The following is a 22,708-nucleotide window of genomic DNA, read 5'->3' on the forward strand; positions in this document are numbered from 1 at the left end:
TTGGATCTGCGTCATATCTTTCCCCTCATTTCTTCTCAGTTCTGAAATACAGCAGATGATTTCATTTAGGTTACCATAGGTAAGGGTTCCAGTAGAATTACATTATATGTATATAGGAAATATTTGCAAGAATGAAATTCCAATATAGTTTTTCTAATTACAGTACACAAGAAAGATACAATGGTAGCAGTCTACCGTTAGAAGACACCACAAGAGAAAAGTTAGACACTAGCTAGGACAGGTAATAACTCCAAGGGTTGTTAAGAGTTTTTGGACTAAAATTGCAAAGTGGGTGTTACTAGAGTTTTGTCCTTCTACAGGAAGAATATGCAAGAACAATAGCAGTCCAGTCCAGCAGACAGAAGACGTGGCGTTTTTCTCTTTTTCTCCCAATCCCCTTTCCCCCTCTTTACTGCCAAGTTCTATATGACTTTGGTATCTTAGTTTGGGAACAGAGGAATAAGCATCATCTCCTGCAGTAGATCGAAGAGTCTGGAATAGGTACTTGACAGCCCCAGTGAAAAAACATGAGGGAGGTCCCTTATGGGAGCTGGTAAAAAAAGCAGTCTTTCTGGCCACTGTAGGCTATGCAAAATGCAGAGGTCGTTTTCCTCTCCCTTATTTGTTAAAATTTCAGTAAGGAATTTGAACAAATATTGACTGCAAATGTCAGCGGGGGCTGTGGAGGATGAAGAAATCGCTTTTCTTTTCACTTATTTATTCACATTTTCAATGGAGGCTCACAGCTGTGTGCTGTATACTCGACATAGGCTTCATTGTTCCCACTCAACAAAAAGGTCGCTGTTGCAGCTTCCAACAGAAATACTCGAGTGTCTAGACAGCTGCAGAGTCTGCAATCAATCAGCATGGCTCACCAAGATGAAAAACGGAGGCTCACAGCCGTGCGCTGTACACTCAACATTGTGAGGCTTTAATGCGCTCGCACATCAAAGCGGCCTCTGCCCCCGCCTCTTTCTCTGCTCCTCACCTGCCGCGGCTCCAACCGAACCCGCCAGGGGAGCACAAATGCCTCCGCCGGGAATGCTCGGGCGTCCAAACAAAGGGAAAGAACACCGCAGAAGGCAAAGAACGCTTCACTCCGCTGCCTGGTTCAGGGCACAGCTACAGAGACTGCAATCACTCAGCAGGGCTCACTGAGATGGAAAACGCCAGCCTTTTCGAACGCCAGAAGCGATCATCATTGCTGAGGGTGGGGAGGATATCACCTGTGGCTACGCGGAGGCGTGGTACTCGGCAGCCATCCTACCTCCTGACGACCTCAATGCGTCTTAACAACACATTCTTTTACCACGCAAGTCTTTACAATGCTTTGCTATTGGGAAAGCGCTGGAATTTGGAACAGCAGAATTTACTATTTCAACTTCAGTCTGCACAACAGTAGGGAAAGCATTGGTCTTTACAGTCCAGTGCCACTTTACCTAAGACAAGTCGTTGTAACAACATCCGTGGTAAAGGAATATGTGGTTAAGGCGCATTTCTTGTTCCAACCGCATTTCAAAGGCAAAACGCGGTTCGGCCGTCATTGTTATTGCTGTTTCCTGAGAGGAAGCTCTGATTTTTTGACATCATTTGGCTCAGAAAATCAGGCCCAATTTGTTCTTGCCACTGCCTGCAACTTGACAGAGGAAAATAAATTGTCTTGAGCATAACCAATGGGCAGGAACACAATCCGCATATATACTTAGCTGATTGTGTGACAATCGCGAATCCTGGTGGTGATGCGGGGAATTGGCCCAAAATGAGTTACTCTGACCTCTGATGTGTGGCACTTGGCAGGGTTTGGTGGATAGACACAGTGTTCTGAGAACGCATTTTCCAATTCTATTTATAGTTGTTTGCAGACTTTTTCTTTTCTTTTTAAATCTGGTATACAGTAAACATAAAACAGTGTGATATTAATGGCTTCATGCCACTATATGTACAGAGACCTGCAATCTGGATGTGGTTTGAAGGAAGGTAGGGCTGGGATGTGGGTTGAGTTATCACCTATCTCAAAGTAAAATACCGGCCATATGATCATGTTTTAAGATTCTGCAAAGGCCTGGACATGATACTTTAAAAGAACCTTTTTCAAAATTGCTCGTGTTCATTTTCAACATGGCTTTTCTATCTTTATTTACTTTGTCAGTCGGGCATCAATAAGGGAGCTCTAGATAGAACACATTTTAAAGTGCGTTCTTCTTCTATTTACTGTTTAAAATATGTACTGGTAACAGGGAAAGAATACTGGCTTTCGGCGACTTTGCTAATTTTTGTACCGGCCAGGACATTAAAATGCTGGTCATGCCAGTAAAAGAAACATCCAGGTGGCTACCCTAAATGTTTATGTTTTTATTGAGCTCCAGGGCAACCTTGAAAAGAAGCAGTGGCCGCAGCTTTCAGTGAAGGGACAGGGTAGACCTAAGAGGATTAAGCTGCTGGGTTGGAATTTTAAGAATGGCATTTCAGGACTGACAGTGATTGAAATTTAAATATAAAAGTGCAGGTATGCCCTACTCCAGAGAAACTATTCACTATTAGGAAGTGCTGTTAAAAGTATTGCTCCACTGTTGGAAGTGCTGGTATGCTCCCATTCAAATCAAAGAAGTCCAGCTAGTCACTACCTGATAGCAAGAGAAGATAGGGGCTGGTCATAGTTCCAAAGAGGACACCTGGTGGGGAGTTTTAGTTGAAGCTTTTCATCGGAGATGAGGATCTACGTTTTGAAGATGAACCCTAAACTTGGTCTTGTAGAGTATTGTTTGAATGGTGCTCTTGTAGAATGTGGCCTGGGTAGGGCTTTGCAGGTGGTGCCTGGGTGGTGATTAGTAGAGGAAGTCGATATATGGTTTTGTCTAAGTGAAAGGTTTGTAAATTGAGAGTGAATTGGAATTTACAGTGTTCAGGGTATGACTTTGTAGAGAAAAGTGCTGTATATGAATTTAGGACCCTAGTGTAATTTTTCCGATTCATGCCCATATATAGGTATAAATCACCCTATCCTTATATAAGCATAGAAATCATAACCATATTTAGACTTAGCTTATGCAGTCCAAATACGGCACGGCTACTTCCACTAGGTCCGAAAATCTACAACGATTTCTTGGAAAAACCCGCCTTCAGCAGTCAGGGACATCCCCTTGCTTGTATAATGTTTTATCCAAGAGTTCATGGAGTTTTCAAAGAACTAAGTCTTTGATGACGTTATTATGTCCAACCTTACGTCAAACCTGGCACCTTCAAGGTATAAATATGCCCACACTTGCCCAAGCAAACACACAGTGGTTTGGAGCAGTTCGACTATTTACTTGCCCAACGCATCTCGCTGAAGCAAGTGCTGAAGGAAGCCGACCCTCCAGCAGACGCACTGAGAGAGACGTGGTCTTTTCTCCTGCCGAGAAATCCAGCTCCAGTGTTTCCAAGCTACCCTTGCGGGTTGTTGGGAAATCGAGTCCTGAGAGAGAGAGATACCAGACCTCCTTCATTCTAAACCAAGGTACAGAACTGATTAGATCCTTAGAGAATTCTTGTATAGATTCTTGGCAAATAATACGGAAACTAAGCTACACCTCACTTACTTCTTCCCTTGTACTAGACCTATGTTAGGTGCACCGGGGTAGGCGTATTTTAGAAGCACCAGTTGAGTACTTTTAGTCTTTATTTATTAATGTATGTATTCTATGTATTTTATGGCTTAGAAACCATATCATGCTTTTACAGTATTATTTCATAAAACTCTTCGTACTGTACGCATTGTACTTTGCTACCAGTATTACGATTGTAGCAGTTCATTTCCTCTGCATGAGAAAGAAGACTGTTCAATAAATACCCTTTTATTGAAAACACCTGTCTCTCTCTACACCTCTGGTGAAGCGAAGCAGGCACGATTGACTGAGTGAAATAACTATCTATTGTTTCCGCGACTCTAGAGATACATTTCTTATTCTTGCGAAAAAAAGTTGTCATGTTTATGCGGTTATCAGAAACGAATCCCTTCTTGTGTATTTGAGAAAGTTTCTAGTGATCTCTGAGCTAGCTGGCACTCACAATTAAGTCTAGAATATTCGATAGAGACCTAGTAGACCTCAGTCCTACGTCAAATATATCTGTAGGATATATTATTCCAATGCGCAGAGCCTATTGGGAATATAGGAACCACACTACAAAAGGAAGGGTAGAACCTTTTGAAGGAGGTCTAGATTTGGTTTTGATGAGAAGCTGAATGTGACTTTTGCCCTAGTGGGATTCCCAATATGCAAAGATTTAGTAATCCTTATCCCCAACTCCATCCTCCCCATTCGAATGGTTGAGGGGTACTGTTCTGCAAAACATTGTGCTCGGGAATTCAGTATAACAAAGTTTGAAGACCACTGCATTATATGCAGATGTGCAAGCTCAGCAATCTGCCCAGTATTTGGTATAAGTTTAAGTGATCTTGCCAAGGTCTGCCCACAGATCACCTGTAATTCAATACACATCTGTGTTTAGAAAGCCTGCAACAAGTTCATGCTTCTTTCAATATCCGTGTGGTGGCGTTTACTGTAGGTAACAATGCACTTAAAGGCAGCTCCAGGCATGTTGGTATGGCAATCGACCACTTCACACAAAGGACAATATTAAAGTGGAGAGCTACGCAATGTTGCTTCCTGTGTCACGTTATAGATTTACATCCCTATGCTATTAAAAGGAGACATAGGGTCTCACTGCAGGTAGGGTGGGAGGGGTTTTGGTCAAAGCACCAGAAGCATCACTTTAAGGGGTATACAGACAAAATATCGAGTTCAAAATATCGAATTACACAAATATCGAGTTCAAAATATAGAATGGACAAAATATCGACTGGACAGAATATAGTCATCAAAAGTATTGTTTTTAAGGTAAGTAATGCAATATCGATTTTTATAAATATAGAAAGTCAAAATATCGAAGTATATAATATAGGTTATTAAAATTATCAAATTTTTAATAATATCAAATTTTTTAAAGTGTTTTGTATGTTAGTATATGTGTGCAAAGTGTATATTTTTTTGTAATTTATTTTAAGTAATGAATGTTATGTTATTTAATTTTTGCGTAATTTAATTCTGTAGCGGGTTTTGGGTTTATAGGGTAATAGGGTGGGAAGTAATTTAACTATAATTAATTAAATATTTTAATTTATATATTGGTATTTATTTTGAAAAAATTGTTAATTCATTTTTAATTGGTAATTAATTAATTCTTAATTGGTAATTAATTTTTATTTATGGATTAATTGATAAATATGTGAAGTTAATTAATTTATTTTCAGTAGCGGGTTGTGGGTTTATAGGGCAATAGGGTGGGAAGTTATTTAATTCTAATTAATTAAATGTTTTTATTTATATATTGGCATTTATTTTTCATTAATTGGTAATTCAATTTTATTTTTTAATTAATTAATTGTAAATTGGTAAATAATTTGTATTATTAGTTAAAGAATTTTAATTTAAAAAAATAATTGATTAATTATTATATTGTATTAAATTGGTATTTACTTTTAATTATTTTTTTATTGGTATTGATATTTAATTTATATTTATTAATATATTAAATATTTACTTTCTCTACTGTTAAGCTCACAAGAGTGGGAATAGTAATTTTTACCCCTACGCCATCCAACACTTTCCCTACTGTTGCACTCACTGGAGTGGGAATAGTAATTTTTACCCCTACGCTATCCAACGCTTTCCCTACTGTTGCGCTCTCTGGAGTGGGAATAGTAATTTTTACCCGTACCCTATCAAACGCTTTCCCCACTGTTGCACTAATTAGAGTGGGAATAGCAGTTTTTACCCCTACGCTATCCAACGATTTCCCTACTGCTAGACTCACTGGAGTGGGAATAGTAATTGTTACCCCTACGCTATCCAACGCTTTCCCTACTGTTGCACTCACTGGAGTGGGAATAGTAATTTTTACCCCTACGCTATCCAACGCTTTCCCTGCTGTTGCACTCTCTGGAGTGGGAATAGTAAATTTTACCCATACGCTATCCAACGCTTTCCCTACTGTTGCACTCACTGGAGTGGGAATAGTAATTTTTACCCCTACGCTATCCAACGCTTTACCTACTGTTGCACTCACTGGAGTGGGAATAGTAAATGTTATCCTCCCGCTATCCTACAGTAAAAATATTGTATGTTTTTTATTAATATCATGTGAATATATATATATGTGTTTTAAAAAATAAAATTGTATGTTTTCTTTAGCTTAAATTAATTATTTTATAATTTTAAGGTTATTTAGATATTGTTAAGTATTTTTTAGTTAATTATTTTTAATATTTCATTTATTTTAAATTACTTTTAAGACATTTACAAAAATTCGATATTTTTACTATCTATATTATTTTTAAACGATATTTTTGATTCGATATTTTTATACTTACCTGTTTGTAGATAGTAATTCGATATTTTTGTAGTCGATATTTTATCCTCAATATTTTTGTATGTCTATATTTGTGTACTCAATATTATGTCAGTGATCCAAATTCAGATGCCCACAGGACAAAGGGTAATCTGATAAATTATTACATCATTATTTCCTCTTAAAGGTCACTTTTCCTAAGGTGGAGTGAGTCTCAAAATTAGGCCCGATTTTATGAGGGAAAAAAACCCTATTTGCCTGTTCGCTAGTCCTCACCGAGTTCATATATATTTTAATATCTGTATGACCAAGAGATCCCTGTGACTGCGTGCTCGCTTTGGAGGCTGGACCTTGTATTCAGGTTACGCAGTCATCGAAGGGGCCTTTGAAAGAGAGAACTAATGGTGGAGTATATAGTTGATGGGTTTCGCTCTTGATCCTAAATATTGTAAGTGAGGTGTACATCTCTGCTGCACAGTTTCACCCTGGCGCTGGGTATGTGGATCTTCATCAGGATAGGGAGTCCGGACATCTGTTTGTGGACCCTAGAGATGTTTGAGTACGCATAAAAAAAAATACATATGAGAAGGAAGAGTGGAGTAAAGTTTAAAACCATACGTGGATAAGAAGTCATCTTAGAAGATACTGGGGGGAAAGGGATCATCATAGGCGTAACATAAAGAGAAGAGTAAAGTGCACTTCCAAATTCAGGAGAAAAAAAAAACATGCTTATTGAAGAGAGGGTAACTTAACTGGTTCTGAAAAAGCGAGGCGATACCCTGCTGATTCCTGTTGTTTATTCTATTTGAACGAGGTAAAAAGAGCAAACGTATTTTACCTCGCAGTGTGGGTCTCGGGGCCCGGAAACTTCTACGGACTTGAATGGGTGCATTGTGTCTCAGATCAGCGGCAGGTGAGACTGTGTCATGCGCGCTGGGAACCTGGCTGTAAATTATGGGGACTGGAGGGGGTACTGTGGGAAGGACTTAAAAGGAGTTGCGTGCAGTGCTTGGAGCGGAAGGGTTGTTAGTATGGTCGAAATACATTTCTCAAACCTTACAATGTTATGTGATTTTTCCATAGTAGACCATGATCAATCAATGTTTTTGCAGGAAAAAGATAAAGGTTAGAGAGTTTGTTTGTGTGTCTACTGTGTGTGCTTCTTTGTGCCAGAGCACCTCTCTATCCCTAACAGCACTAGGCCCTGCTCAGCATATGGTGTAGAATGGCAGGGGAGAGTTTTGAATGGTGGAATAGTTCAATTGAAGGTCAGAGCTGGAATGCAGTTATAAACCCTAGGCTAGGTTTGTATAAAGTAGACATTTGATATAGGATCTTGCCACACCTCTGATCGATGCTGTTTTTCATACTGGCGCGTCAAATTAACTTCACCTCCAATACTTCTTTCAATCCAGAACTGATTTCTTTAATCCAACACAAAAATATTAAAATGAATCAGTCAGCACAGAACATAAAGGTGAAAACCTGAAGTATCCAGCACCTGTGTTTACGAAGATAGGGCGCTAAACAGCTGCTGCTTAGTAGCCGAGAGTGACACCTTACTCTTTGCTAGCTTCCCAAGATGGAGATGCTTCTGTTTCTCCAGGCATCTTTACAGCAGGCAGACAAGTAAGAAGTGCTTTAGTAGGCACTTTGCTTCAGATTATCTCACCTGATGAGAGAATGATCTTTGAATTATTACTAATCTCGAGGAGAACCAGCAGATAACTCATACAGGGGAAGGAAGGGTCACATGATTCTTCGTATACAAGACCAGGTGGACCTGTATTTTATACTGCAGGGGGAGACTGACAAGGATTCCCCCCCAATCAGGGACTGTTTAGGGTTAATCTTTGTTTATGGTTGCCACTTAGGATCAAACCTGGTTTTACATGTTTTATCTTTAATTGATTATGGCAGAATTGGTGTAATCTGTGCTGGATGCTGGTTTTAGCCTTGAGCGAGAGAGCCACATGATGTGGACTAAATGCAAAGTGGCCCGGCAGTAAATCGACTTTCCCTAGGAGTACCACATAGGCCGGACCCCCTTTCAAGAGGGACAATAGCAACATAGACACAACATTAGTGGTGGGTGTAACTGGTGTAATTCTCTCTGGTGTAAATACTCTTAATTACCATAAAATGACTCATCATTGAGTAATTACGTGAGACGTGTAATCTAGCATTTATCCCAATTTGATTAGTTAAAAAAAGCACCCTTGCCCTCAAAATGGACTAGATGAGGCTTTTCGTTTAAAGAAACTAGCACTAAATGCTACAGGACACGAACAGCAGTAACCAGCAGCTGATCACTGTCTCTTAGGTTGTTGTTCCTGTGCTTCTGCGGTAGGATTTTTACCCCTACTTAATCAAGCTGGCGTAATCACGTAATTTTGGTGTTTTGGCATCACAAGAAAAATGCGTAATTAGTGAAAGTTCTCATGAATACGTTGGCATAGTTAAACATTCGCCCAAGCCTAAATAACATAGGTGAACAGTGAGTATATCTGTACCCTTACAGTTGAGAAAACACAATCTGGACAATCTGTCTTTGGTAACAGCACTATCAGCCATTCAATAGACTCAATGTCACCACATGGTGCAGGGAAGCAAGGTGAGCTGAGGGCTACTGTGGATTTGGACAAGTAGCAGAAGACATCAGCTGCACCTTACAGAAAAAGGATTACCTTATCAGTCTGAATTATGCTACCACTAATTGACCAGTCACAAATAGCTTGGTAGAGGCAAAGAGGTGCAAACTATGTGCCTCACAACTTGATGGATGGCATTCAGGTTTTCACTATCTGGAAACTAGGAATGCTCCTCTTTCCAAGGCAGAAGAAAAATCACGGAATGTTGTAAAATGCTTTAGTTCCCATCTATTTCAGCAGTCAAAATATATAAATGTTAAAGTGATCTCAGAACCTTAATGAAGAATGATTCTTTCGACACAGAAGTCGAAAGCTGATCGAGCTCGAAACGTTCATTCCTTTTGGAGATGCACTGAGCATATTTCAGAGACTGGTTGCAAATTCAAAGGGACCTAGCATCACATGCACTTGTGGTCTTGTGACCTTGTTTACAACCTCTTCTGAGACACTGGACCTCTGCTCCCACTGCACTGATCCCAGCTTCTCCTGTTATTTGCAGGTCCCGTCCTGGTGGCTAGTTGCCCCTCATCCAAAGAGGGAAATCAGTGAAAGCAGGTTATTTCCTTCCCCAATCTTTCTCCACTTTCATTTCTCAGGATCTTATTCACCATTATGATTGTCCAAGCCTCCATCATTTTGTAACATTTTTCGTGAGATCAACAATTCAAGGACAGATTTATGAAAAATTGATGCAGCACAATGCAGCAAAGCATCTTACTAGGATGTGCTGTGCCAAACGGAGAGGGCAGTAATGTGCCATATTTACCAAGATAGGGCACATCCCTGCTCTTTCCTTCTGCTGGCACACTAGTGGCTCCCGAGCACCAGTGCAGGCACCCTTGCACCGTGTGTTGCAGGCAGGATTGTTTTTGCTGCACAAAAACAATCTTGAAAGGCATTTTATCTTCCTAACTTGCTGCAGAATACAGCACACTTAAAAAGAGGAAACAATGAGGAGAATTAACCCCTTAACTGCTGCCGTCGGCCAACGGTCGTCACAAGCACTACCTCCCCAGTGCTGCGCACGACCGTTGGCCGACGGGCCAGCATTCGTTCTTTGAACGTTCAGCACTGGGCGCTGAACGTTCGACGCTCTGATGAGGTTAAAGATGTTTCTCCTTGTTGACCCTCTATAGGGCAGGCATATAAATTGACACATTCCCAGATTATCCATTCTTGGTAAATCAAGGAATGCACCAAAATACATGCGTGGATGTGGGAGAACACCCACGCCCCGCCCATGTAATGCATTTAACATAAGGCAGCGACTTGCTCTGCCTAGCATTACTCCAGATTTATCAAGCACCATCGAACCACGCCCGGAGGCCTAGCGTGGCTTCGTAAATTTGACTTAAGAACTGTGCTGCCTTGCTTCACCGTGTGTGACACAAGGGGAACGCAATCCTTCGATAAATCTGGGCCTGAGTCTCTCTGTACTTGGGGATACTCAGTCATTCCAGATGCCGGTGAAGCTTGGAAGGTGTGAGCGTTTGATTGATTCAGATGCTCCGTCCATTACCACCCCCTTTTGTACCGCTTTTGGCCGCCATAAGTGTGGCAGGGTATACTCAGACGTGAGTCCCTTGCTCTCTTTGCCACTGGATTCAAGCAAGCCGGGCTGAAGATGGCTGGAATGCCAGAAACCGGTCCTCGGAAGCTTGTTTCCGGTCCAGGGAAGACATGGCTTGGCAGTTCGGGCTGGACTGTTCCCATGAGGCACGGGGTCAGACTGATTTGCATATAGCCATGTCTGAACTGGGGTGGCAGAGTGGGCTAAAGAACGGTAATGGATTAAACCCAGATCTTTTGACTGGGTGTGAGTGTTTGATTGATTCAGATGCTCCGTCCATCACCACCCCCTTTTGTACCGCTTTTGGCTGCCGTAAGTGTGGCAGGGGATACTTAGACGTGAGTCCCTTGCTCACTTTGCCACTGGATTCAAGCAAGCCGGGCTGAAGACGGCTGGAATGCCAGAAAACGGTCCTCGGAAGCTTGTTTCCGGTCCAGGAAAGACATGGCTTGGCAGTTCGGGCTGGACTGTTCCCATGAGGCACAGGGTCAGACTGATTTGCATATAGCCATGTCTGAACTGGGGTGGCAGAGTGGGCTAAAGAACGGTGATGGATTAAACCCAGATCTTTTGACTGGGTGTGAGTGTTTGATTGATTCAGATGCTCCGTCCATTACCACCCCCTTTTGTACCGCTTTTGACCACCATAAGTGTGGCAGGGTATACTCAGACGTGAGTCCCTTGCTCACTTTGCCACTGGATTCAAGCAAGCCGGGCTGAAGACGGATGGAATGCCAGAAACCGGTCCTCGGAATCTTGTTTCCGGTCCAGGGAAGACATGGCTTGGCAGTTCGGGCTGGACTGTTCCCATGAGGCACAGGGTCAGACTGATTTGCATATAGCCATGTCTGAACTGGGGTGGCAGAGTGGGCTAAAGAACGGTGATGGATTAAACCCAGATCTTTTGACTGGGTGTGAGTGTTTGATTGATTCAGATGCTCCGTCCATTACCACCCCCTTTTGTACCGCTTTCAGCCGCCCTAAGTGTGGCAGGGTATACTCAGATGCCCGAATAGGGACCCCTCCCCCACCTTACGCGCCGGAGGTGCGTTGCAAGACTAGCCCCCTGCCACAGTCAAGACGGACAATTACGCGTACCCGCAGGATTTCCTGTATCTCCCTCTGGCCAACGGAGGTGACTGAGACTGCGATCGACACCCAGACGAGGCGGTAAGGAGTGCGGAGGATCCCGACCAGAGCCCAGCCAAGAGCGCAAGATCCGAGGTGTTTCGAGGCCCACCAGTATCGGCGTGCCAGTGACGTCACGAGTCCCGAGTCAAGTCGAGTCCAGTCCGGTCCAGTCCAGACGAGTTTTCCGAGGCCTTCCGTTCCGTGCTTCCCGTGAGTACCGTTGCTGGGGACGCATCTAGACGGGTGCATTACTATGTATCCGGTCAAGACGGGTTTGGGTACGCAGACCCGGTCTGCACTGTTTTAGCAGTGTATCTGTACTGTTTAGCAGTATATCAAGTATTCAGAATCTTCAAGAGTCCGATTTTAGGTCTTCGTTTTAGAAGTCAAGTATAGCTAATATGTGTACAAAATGTTTCTGTTTGATTAATGTCGTGGTGTGAGTGACTGTTTGATATTCATTACCGTGTTTTCTGTGTCAAAGTGTGTTCAGGTTCAAGTAAGTATCAAGTATCAAGTACCAAGTATCAAGATGCCAATATTTTCGAAACTAAGACAGATAGGAACTAGAAAAGGGATACAAGAGGAATCGATCCCTGTCCCACCTAGGGACACTCCCGGAAATTTTATGTACCATAAACATGGCTTAGATGCCATATTATATCTAGATTTATGGACCGATTATACCAAGAACCTAGACGAGAGATATAGATGGCCCGCTACAGGGACATGGGATGCAGATTGCATCATGAGAGTAGAAGAAGTGCTATGGAAAAAGAAAGCCAGACAATCTCAGAAAGACGCCATAGAATTGTGGCGCAAAGAATCGCATAGACGTACAGAGAAAGAACTCAGAAAAGCAGAGAAACATAGAGAAGATTCGGACAAAGCCCGAGAAAATGCACTAGTTGAGGAAGGTATACGAGTTAAAGCAGAACAAGTAGACAGACAACGAAAGACCCTTATGAATGGTATGTATCCTCTTCTGGCCGAGGGTTTACCTAAGGCCACCCCGGAAATACCAAAAGATCTGCCCGCTCCATTGGTTCCGACTAAATTACGTCACAAGACCGCAGCAGACATTTTTATTTCTTCATATTTAGACGACGTAGCTCCTGCATATACTACTGCACCTGCCCATGTACCCGTACCACCTCCACCCCAAGATCATCTGCCCCCACTTCCGCAACCACGAACTCCACCTCCTCCCGTTCCAGCACTTCCCGCACCTATTATCACTTCCCCACACGTTCTTCCTGACATTAACCCACTAAATCCTTTTGGTCCTGGCACCTCAGGGGGTGCGACAGGAGGTTTTCAGACACCACCACAAGCACACCGTCTAACGTATAGGGATTTAGCAAAGCAACGTACACCTCAAACAGCGAGTTACGACATACTTAAAGAGCCTCTCACAGACTGTAGATATGATTCAGTACCCGGAAAAGACGACAGAATGATGCTCGCATCAGTACGTCTACGACGAGTCGCAAACTATTTAATGTTACTACCAGGAATGATTGAACATCTAGACAGAATATATCATTTTGTCCAAACGGGGGAAGGTCCTGAAAGTATTGGCAAGGCCATGGCATATCAGAAAGTTGACACTCAAAGTATGATATTACGTTTTTTCATAAACTGTTTGATAAGAGATCAAGATAGGCCTGGTGTAGACAAGGAAGAGATGAATGCCCTTAACAAATGGGGTCAGAATATAGCAGACGGAAAGCATGATAAACAGAGTAGTATAGAGAACATGTACAAAAGGATCCGAAAAGCAGTAGTGCAAATACATGAAAGAAAAAAGCCTGAAAGAGTAATAGAGTCAGACAAGAATGAATCCTCAGAGGAGGACGAACAACCAGAGACCACAAGAGAAACAGTGCAATTACCAGCTAGAGACATGATAGCATATGTAGGAAATGGTAGACCCTTTAATAATACAACACGCCCGATACGTCCAGAAAGCAAGAGACTTTTTCAGGCTGCCATGTCAAATCCGAAGACACCTGAACATATGTTTCAGGCTACCGATAAAATACTGCAAAATCGAGTGGGGTACCATGTACTCAATTCCATGGATGAACAAGAACTAGCCCGGTCCGCAGTACAATGGGCCGACAATTCTAGTATGTATAATGACGATGCAGTAGCTCAGACGTTTTTGAATCTTTCCCCTGATGAACAGAAATTAGCTAGTGTATACATGATTCAGCATCTCATTACGTTGTTTAAAAGCCAACATTCTGATCCAGGTCCCTTACTGGATATATTAGTAGAATTGCTTTCTAATAGATGGAGAGGCCTAGGTACTGATTTAATTAAAGAGATTCTAGAACATAGACACAAGTATAATGTTTTCCTGAAACCACAGTTTATGTCAGCTCCACCACCCCCAGAAAGAAAAATGTATTATTTTGACAGACAGAATCCCTTACGAGAAGTACATCCGGTCAGAAAAGACGATAACTCACTAGAACGTGTATTTGTATATACACCAATCACTAAAATGGAATCATTGGAAATGAAGAAAATAGTGCCCTGTCATGATAAAGACCCTGCAGGTTTTCACCGAGAAATTAAAGATATGTTACTCATGGGTGATTACACGTATACAGATATTATGAAAATGTTAAAAGTGCTGTTGCCTGCTGGAATTTACGAGAAATTAAAGGAAAAAGAATGGGAGGTGGGAGAGACAAAGATAGATTGGGCCGCATTAGAAGTTGAAGAAAATGGACGTACCGCAGGTTTAGGCCTTGGGGACAAAGCTAAAGCATTACCAGGTTTATTAGTACAGGTTCTGCCTAGACTGTTAGCGACCAAAAAGGAAGACTGGGACGCAATCTCAGCCTGTAAACAGAAACACGATGAAGACACTAGTGATTTTTATTCTAGATTCGAGAAATGTTTTATTATTAACAGTGGCCTGAAAACTAGTAGCGAGTCATACCCACACCTTTTTGTATCAAAGTTAGTCGAGAATTCCCTGCCTCAAGTTAAGAATCGTGTTTTGAAAGTAGAAAGTACATGGCAGGCAAATACGCCGTCCCAAATGTTACAAATGTTACAGTACCACCAGAATAGAATTAGGGAAGAACAAGACCACGAACAGAGACGTATGAAAGACACGAAAATGAAAATGTTAGTTGCTCAGTCAGTTCCAGCTGACGGTCAGAAAAGGGGTATGACACAGTCAAATAATACGGCGGCTCCCGTTAAAGGGACCTGCAACTACTGCAAACAGCCAGGTCACTATGTGAATGAATGTACGGTTCTGAAACACAACATAGCCACAGGTAAAACTAAAGAAAGACCACGTCAGCCTAGACAGGACCAGGTCCAACATCAAGTTCAACAACATATGCCACAGAACGTACAGTCGCAGCCTGCTCCACAACAGACAGGACAGACAGTAGTGGTACCACATCCACAGCCCATTGCCGCGACACAGCAAGTATCACAGCAGATGTACCAGTATGCACAATCCGATTACCCCAATTATCAGCGATACTCATGAAACAGCCTAGAGAGGGAGGTTGGCTTGCCTCTCATTGAAGTTCCGGTAGATCAAGAGGGTCCCTATGTACATAGTCAAGTATTAGGAAAAGATAGAAAGTTTTTAATTGACACAGGGGCAAGTCGCACAACGATCAGTCACGACGAGGTTCCAGGGGCACCCCTCTCAGGCTCACAAAATGTTTCCCTTGGATTTTCAGGACAGCCAATTGTTAATGAAGTATCGAAACCTGTTCCCCTAGCAGTTGGTCCATTGTCACGCACTACAGACTTATTACTCACAAAGTCATGTCCAGAAAACTTGTTAGGTATCAAGACACTGAAAGCTCTAGGAGCAGTAATATGTTGTTCTCCGGAAGGAGTTAAATTATTTTTACGTGACTTTAAAGGTCACTATGTGTTACGAGATTTTGATGTCAGATTGAAAAATGTACCAGAACATTTGTGGGCAAAAGGCCCAACTGATGTAGGTTGTATGCACATTACACCATACCGAGTCACACTCAAGCCAGGAGTTGTACTACCCCGAATCCGACAATACAAGTTACCACCCGATGCTGTAGTGGCTTTACTGGGAATCATTGAAGAGCTTATTGCACAAGGAGTGGTTGTAGAAACCGACTCCAATTTATGTAATTCCCCTATCATTCCGATTCTTAAACGTACTGACCCGAATGCACCACCTGTTTATCGGTTGGTGATCGATTTGCGAGAATTGAATAAATGTATTGTACCACAGTATCCTGTGGTCCCCGACATCTCATCATTATTGACTGCTATTGATTCAGAGGCGACGTTCTTTACTGTAATTGACCTTAAGAACGCCTTCTTCAGTGTCCCCATTGATCCGGAAAGCCAATATCTCTTCGGATTCTGTTTAAATGGCCGTAGCTTCAAATTTGCACGCGCACCTCAAGGATTCACAGAAAGCCCCAGTATCTACAGCCAAGCACTGAAAAGACAACTTGACAGTATTCACATGCCAGTTAACACAGCCCTACTTCAGTATGTCGATGATCTGTTGATCACCGCCCGAAGCGAACCTGAATGTGAACATGCATCACTGACGGTTTTACATTTCCTGGCTGACAAAGGTCACAAGGTGTCCCCTTCAAAGTTACAATTCTGTGTTCAGCAAGTGGTGTACCTTGGGCACTTGCTGTCCAAGAGGGGGAGACAGCTAACACCCGACCACATTGAGTTAATTGCACACTTACCGCAACCCAAGACACAAAAGGAAGTGCGGGCTTTTATTGGCCTCACCTCTTACTGCAGACAATGGATTCCCCAGTACGCATTTCTAGCCAAGCCACTGATACAGTTGACAACACAGGAGGCAGCGACTTCGACTGTCCTCCCTTGGACTCAGGAACACACACAGGCTTTTGATGAATTAAAGAAAGCATTATGTCAAGCACCAGTCTTAGCAACGCCATGTTACAGCAAAGCTTTTACACTTTTCGTGACAGAACGTGATGGCACAGCATTATCTGTCCTCACGCAAGACCAAGCAGGTTCACATAAGCCGTGTGCTTATTTTTCGAGTACATTAGATCCAGTAGCCCAGGCCCTGCCTGCGTGCATGAAATCAGTTGCAGCAACAGCCTTAGCAATCCGACAAAGTGATTCTATAGTGTTAGGACATCCCCTGACAGTACAAGTTCCACACTCTGTGGAAGTTCTTTTAAACAGAACACAGACTCAACACTTGACTATAGCACGACTGACAGGTTATGAATTGACATTGTTCCAGCCACACATAGAAATCAGACGCTGTAGTATACTCAATCCTGCCACATTGTTACCTTCGAACATTACAAATCCAGCTCCACATGACTGTATAGAGATCATTAATGCAGTAACAAAGCCCCGACGAGACTTGACAGATGTTGCACTGACTAACCCAGACCTGACACTTTACGTGGATGGTTCATGTATGAGAACAAGCACAGGAGAATTAGTGGCCGCATATGCAGTGACCACTGAAACTGAAGTCAAAGAAACACACCGTATTGATACACTGTCTGCTCAAGCTGCAGAGCTCATTGCTCTGACCCGAGCCTGTATAATAGCCAAGAACAGGAATGTTAACATATACACAGATTCACGTTATGCATTTGGAGTCGTACACGACTTCGGTGTACTTTGGCAGGAAAGAGGTTTCTTGACCTCTCATGGATCCAAAATCCAACATGGTCCCCTCATTCAAGAATTATTGGAAGCAATACATTTGCCATCAGCCATAGCTATCATGAAGTGCAAGGCACATACTAAAGTTATAGATACTATTTCCCAGGGTAATGACCTGGCTGATCGAACTGCAAAACACACAGCTCTGACTCATACACATGCAGCTGATATGACAAAGACAATAGTTCCGACACCGACACATTGCATGACAGTTAAGGATCCCGCACTAGATGTAATTGACATACAGACACATGCTACTCCAGACGAAATAAAGAAATGGACTGAATTAGGAGGGATCCAGACAGATCAGGGATGGATGACGAAGGGAAAAGCCACATGGTTTCTCCCCGACTCTATGGTTCAAGTTATGATCAATACTGCACATAGTCCAGCACACTTAGGAGAAAAAGCTATGTTAGACAGTTTACAGAATCTCTGGTACAATAAACACTTACGAGCAGCAGCAAAACAGAAAGTACGTACTTGCATGATCTGTTGTCAGTTCAACCCAGGTAAAAGCATTCCTGTAGAGCAAGGTGGATTCCATCCTCCCGATCACCCTTTTGAAGTCCTCCAGATGGATTATATCCAGATGGAACGCTGTCGAGGATTCAAATACGTCCTCGTAGTTGTATGTGCACTTTCCCGTTGGACAGAAGCATATCCAGTCCCAGATTACACTGCTCCGACCACTGCCAAACAGTTGGTCCGTGAATTCTTCCCACGGTACGGTTTGCCTCGTGTCGTGTATTCAGATTACGGCCAGCCATTCTCTTCCGAATTAATGAAGCAGGTATCACTCCTGCTAGGATATCAGTGGAAATTCCACTGCGTCCGACATCCCGAGGCAGCAGGTCTCGTGGAACGCCACAATCAGACACTGAAAACACGCCTTGCTAAGATCTGTGCCGAGAAAGGGGTAGACTGGATAGTCGCCCTGCCTGTTGCTTTATTTTTCATGAGAATGGTTGCACATTCTAGAACAGGGCTATCCCCGTACGAGGTGGTCTTCGGCAGGCCACCGAATATGTGGGGGACGCCTCTGCCTCGTAAAATCACAGATGTTGACTGTAATATGCTGACAGATTACCTTGCCTCCTTGATGTCTGCACTACAATCTTGTCGTTCACAGGTAGCTGCAGCCTTCCCCGACAACACCGAGGTGAAGCCGCACCAGATTACACCGGGGGACTACGTTTTTGTACGACATTTCGACAGGAGAAGCCCGCTGGAGCCCCTCTGGCAGAAGCCGAAGCTCGTCTTATTGACTACGAGGACGGCCGTGAAGTTGGAGGGCCGCAAGGGATGGGTCCACATGAGTCATGTTAAGAAACTTTACGGATCGCCGCCAGAGACTGACTCTTCCTCCCCCTCTAAGGACTGCCCAGATTCCAGTGACTCTAAACTCCCCGGCTGCAGAGCAAAGGGCCCGGCCTCTCTGTCTCCATGCAAGTAATTCATTGCTCCTGTTACCATGGTAGGCCCATGGCCCCTCGCATTACCCATAGACACGTAGTCACATATGCACGCATTAATAGTCAGTATAGAGTAGCCTCTGCCCAAGAGACCTTTTCCTCTAGATAGTATAGTTCCCCAAACACAAGATATCAGATATGATTTAGGAACAAGTCGATCTGACATGCCAGACTTCTGTCTCTTTCCTCTAGTTTAAATGTCAAGTCCCCTGCACCCTCCAACCTCACATCAGTAATACGTCGATCTGACATGCCAGACTTCTGTCTCTTTCCTCTAGTTTAAATGTCAAGTCCCCTGCACCCTCCAACCTCATGCCTCTTATCTCGTTTCTCTCAGCTGTTACGCCTTCTGTATTCTTCACCATCATATGCGTTTACTATAAAAGATGTACATTCTCGGATTTTCGGAGCAAATAAAGACCAAAACACCACTCTACCTGACAGCGCCAGCTTGGGAGAGCGCACAGGGAATCACCAGCGGACCAGCTAAGGACTAGCATTTCCCGCCACCAGTCGCGCCGCCGCCTCGGGACTACAAATCCCATCAGGCTCAGCGGCGGCGCGTTCCCCGACGCGGTATACACGCCGGGAGGGGCACTATAAACCAGGAAGCCCTCGGTGGAGCGGGGGGAGGCATTCTCGGATTTTCGGAGCAAATAAAGACCAAAACACCACTCTACCTGACAGCGCCAGCTTGGGAGAGCGCACAGGGAATCACCAGCGGACCAGCTAAGGACTAGGATTTCCCGCCACCAGTCGCGCCGCCGCCTCTGGACTACAAATCCCATCAGGCTCAGCGGCGGCGCGTTCCCCGACGCGGTATACGCGCCGGGAGGGGCACTATAAACCAGGAAGCCCTCGGTGGAGCCGGGGGAGGCATTCTCGGATTTTCGGAGCAAATAAAGACCAAAACACCACTCTACCTGACAGCGCCAGCTTGGGAGAGCGCACAGGGAATCACCAGCAGACCAGCTAAGGACTAGGATTTCCCGCCACCAGTCGCGCCGCCGCCTCGGGACTACAAATCCCATCAGGCTCAGCGGCGGCGCGTTCCCCGACGCGGTATACGCGCCGGGAGGGGCACTATAAACCAGGAAGCCCTTAGCGTCGCGGGACGCCCGGGGCGAAGCCCGGGCAAAGGGCGGGCCGTCTGAGGCCGTCCGAGGACTACAAAGGACGGGACGGGCCACCCCGCTGACATCCACCAATTCAGAACACTCCGCAAGTAAGTTTTCCACTTACACTGCCCCTATTGGTGATTAAACTGTCATTTTCTTTGCAATGTCCACAAGGGGCAGTCGCAGCAAGACTGCTGCAGGAGCTGGGAAAGTCACCGGGCCAATTGATAATTTCATCTTCAGGGCCAATGAAGCAATTGATCATGGAATTTCTTTATTGGAGCGAAGAGTCTCCCTGGAACTGGCCCAAGCTAAACGTTCTTCCTTGGGTCTCCTTGCCACAGCAAATACACCCAATAGGAATAACCTTGCTGATGGCGTCTCCGTAATTAGTGCCAGTGCAGAGATCCACACCATGCCTAATACCGTGGATTTATCAGTAACACAACTTCTCTCAGACTCATTACGGAGTCTGGAGAAATCGCCTAATCTAGACGTTACTGATAACTTTAATACACAACTGGATCTCGTCACAAACTCTATCCCAGCAATGAGTTTCCCTGAGAGCTCGGATATAATACCTATTGTAGAATCTCAATTACCTTCTACCTCACTAACAGACACTACAAGTGATCATGCAATCGACCCAATTCTGTCCACAGACCTTGATCCGATGGCTAAAAACTTTTCCCCTTCTCGAGATTTGGTCACCACACATATACTCGTGGATTCGACCCCTACCTCAAGAGCATTGCGAGGGTTAAGGGAAGGAGCCATACAGAAACAGAAACAGCCCCAAGGCTCAAATATATCTATATCCAATGGAAGCCCTCTTCCCCAGAGAAAGCAGGGGAAAAATCTACCCAATAACCAAAAAAAGGCTAGTAAGAAATCTAATGTAGGGTCAGGTCACAAAGGAGACCCGTCCCCTAAGGAGGGGTCATGCAAAGATTGCTCCTCAACAAATCAACTTATAACAAAGGTTGGGGAAATTATATCTGTCCATCTTGCCACCATCGAAAAAAGACTAGGGAATATGGAAAAACAACTTAACGAACTAAGTGCCCTAGTTAAAAGCCCACTACTTAAAGATACACCAGTCTTAGTGGCAGCAAAACAACATACTCAACCTCCTTCGGGGCAAGCTGTGAAAAAACCAGCTACAGACCTTAGTAACACACATAAGCCAACCCCACCTCCAAAGGGAGCTACGAAAAAATCAAACCCACCCACCTTAAATACAATCCCACAGGGGAAACAACCTAACCCAATACAATCAAAGGGGGACACCACTAGCAATCATAAGGATAGGAATAAAGGAAACCATGGAAGATTTCATGCTAACTTGCCCCCTGGATCTAGTCCATATGTAGTGGTAATGACGGGAGTCCCCGAGATACCGGACAATATTGAAGAGCCAACCTGGTCTCTACTAAATAAAGTCAGTTTTTGGTTAAATAATAACAGACCCCTACCCCCATACTGCAGGAGCAAAATCCTAACAGTTAGAAGAGTACCGTGGGTGGGCCGCGAAACACAGAAAACACATGGTGACTGTGTGATTATTAACTTTGATGACCCACGCACGGTAGAACACATTTGTTCATGGAGAAGTGAGGGGTACAACGAAGGTATAGAAACAAGGCACCTCTCCTTTTTCTATCCATCTAGGAGATCCAATCAGCACGATCATGCCTTCGAGAGAAACTGGTGCCAGGGGGGGCAAGAAGATGCGGGAAATAACTGGGGTGAGTGGGGGCTAGTTAATCATAGACATCCCCATAGGAACACACTAAGTAGAGATGCTTACTGGGGTATACCAGTCTTCAATAGATTCAGCAGCCTCGAGATGGTTGACTGACTTCCTCCATCACCCGGGCTGCTGAACATTGAACTGGAGGGAACAAAACAGGGTTGCCCCGATGAGTCCGTTAAAAACATAGAGATGCATGATAAGGAGACACCAAGCACCCAACTGGCTCAAAACTACCAGAGGCTGCCACTAGCAAGAAAAGACCAAGTAATGGATAACACTACAGGACGCAAAACATCCAACCCTCCAGATCCATATATTCATAAAAACCCTAATAGTGTGCTAACGATTGTCAGCTGGAATGTAGCCGGACTCCAACAACGGGTGTCGGACCAGGAATGGTTAAAATTTATATCTAACAAAGACATTATAATGTTACAAGAGACATGGGCCACCTCTGAAATAGCCATAGAGGGTTTTGAATGTTATAGCATCTGCGCTCAAAAGCCAGTCTTTGGACGCCCCGTGGGAGGCTTGCTGATTGGGTTCAGAATAACTCTAGGGGGGGCTATTAAACCAATACCAACCAAGAGCCCAAATATTCAAATCATCGAGTTTACATGTAGATCATCGTTACACCTGATCAATTTTTATAATAACGACTTTCACTCGACCCCTAATAAGAACTATATAGAGCTATTCGAGAACATTACAAGAATAACTGAATCAGCTAACAACTGTGCAAACAATGGGATCATCCTAGCTGGAGACTTTAATGCCAAACTATCGAAAACCAAAGCAGGTACAAACCAACCAGATAGGGCTACCAAACGCGGGAATGAACTGAAAAACTTCATAAATACCCACACCCTATCGAATATAATGGATACATTTATAAATAGCGATACTGC

This window comes from Lissotriton vulgaris, chromosome 7 (assembly GCF_964263255.1).
Source record: "Lissotriton vulgaris chromosome 7, aLisVul1.2, whole genome shotgun sequence".
NCBI classification, from domain to species: domain Eukaryota; kingdom Metazoa; phylum Chordata; class Amphibia; order Caudata; family Salamandridae; genus Lissotriton; species Lissotriton vulgaris.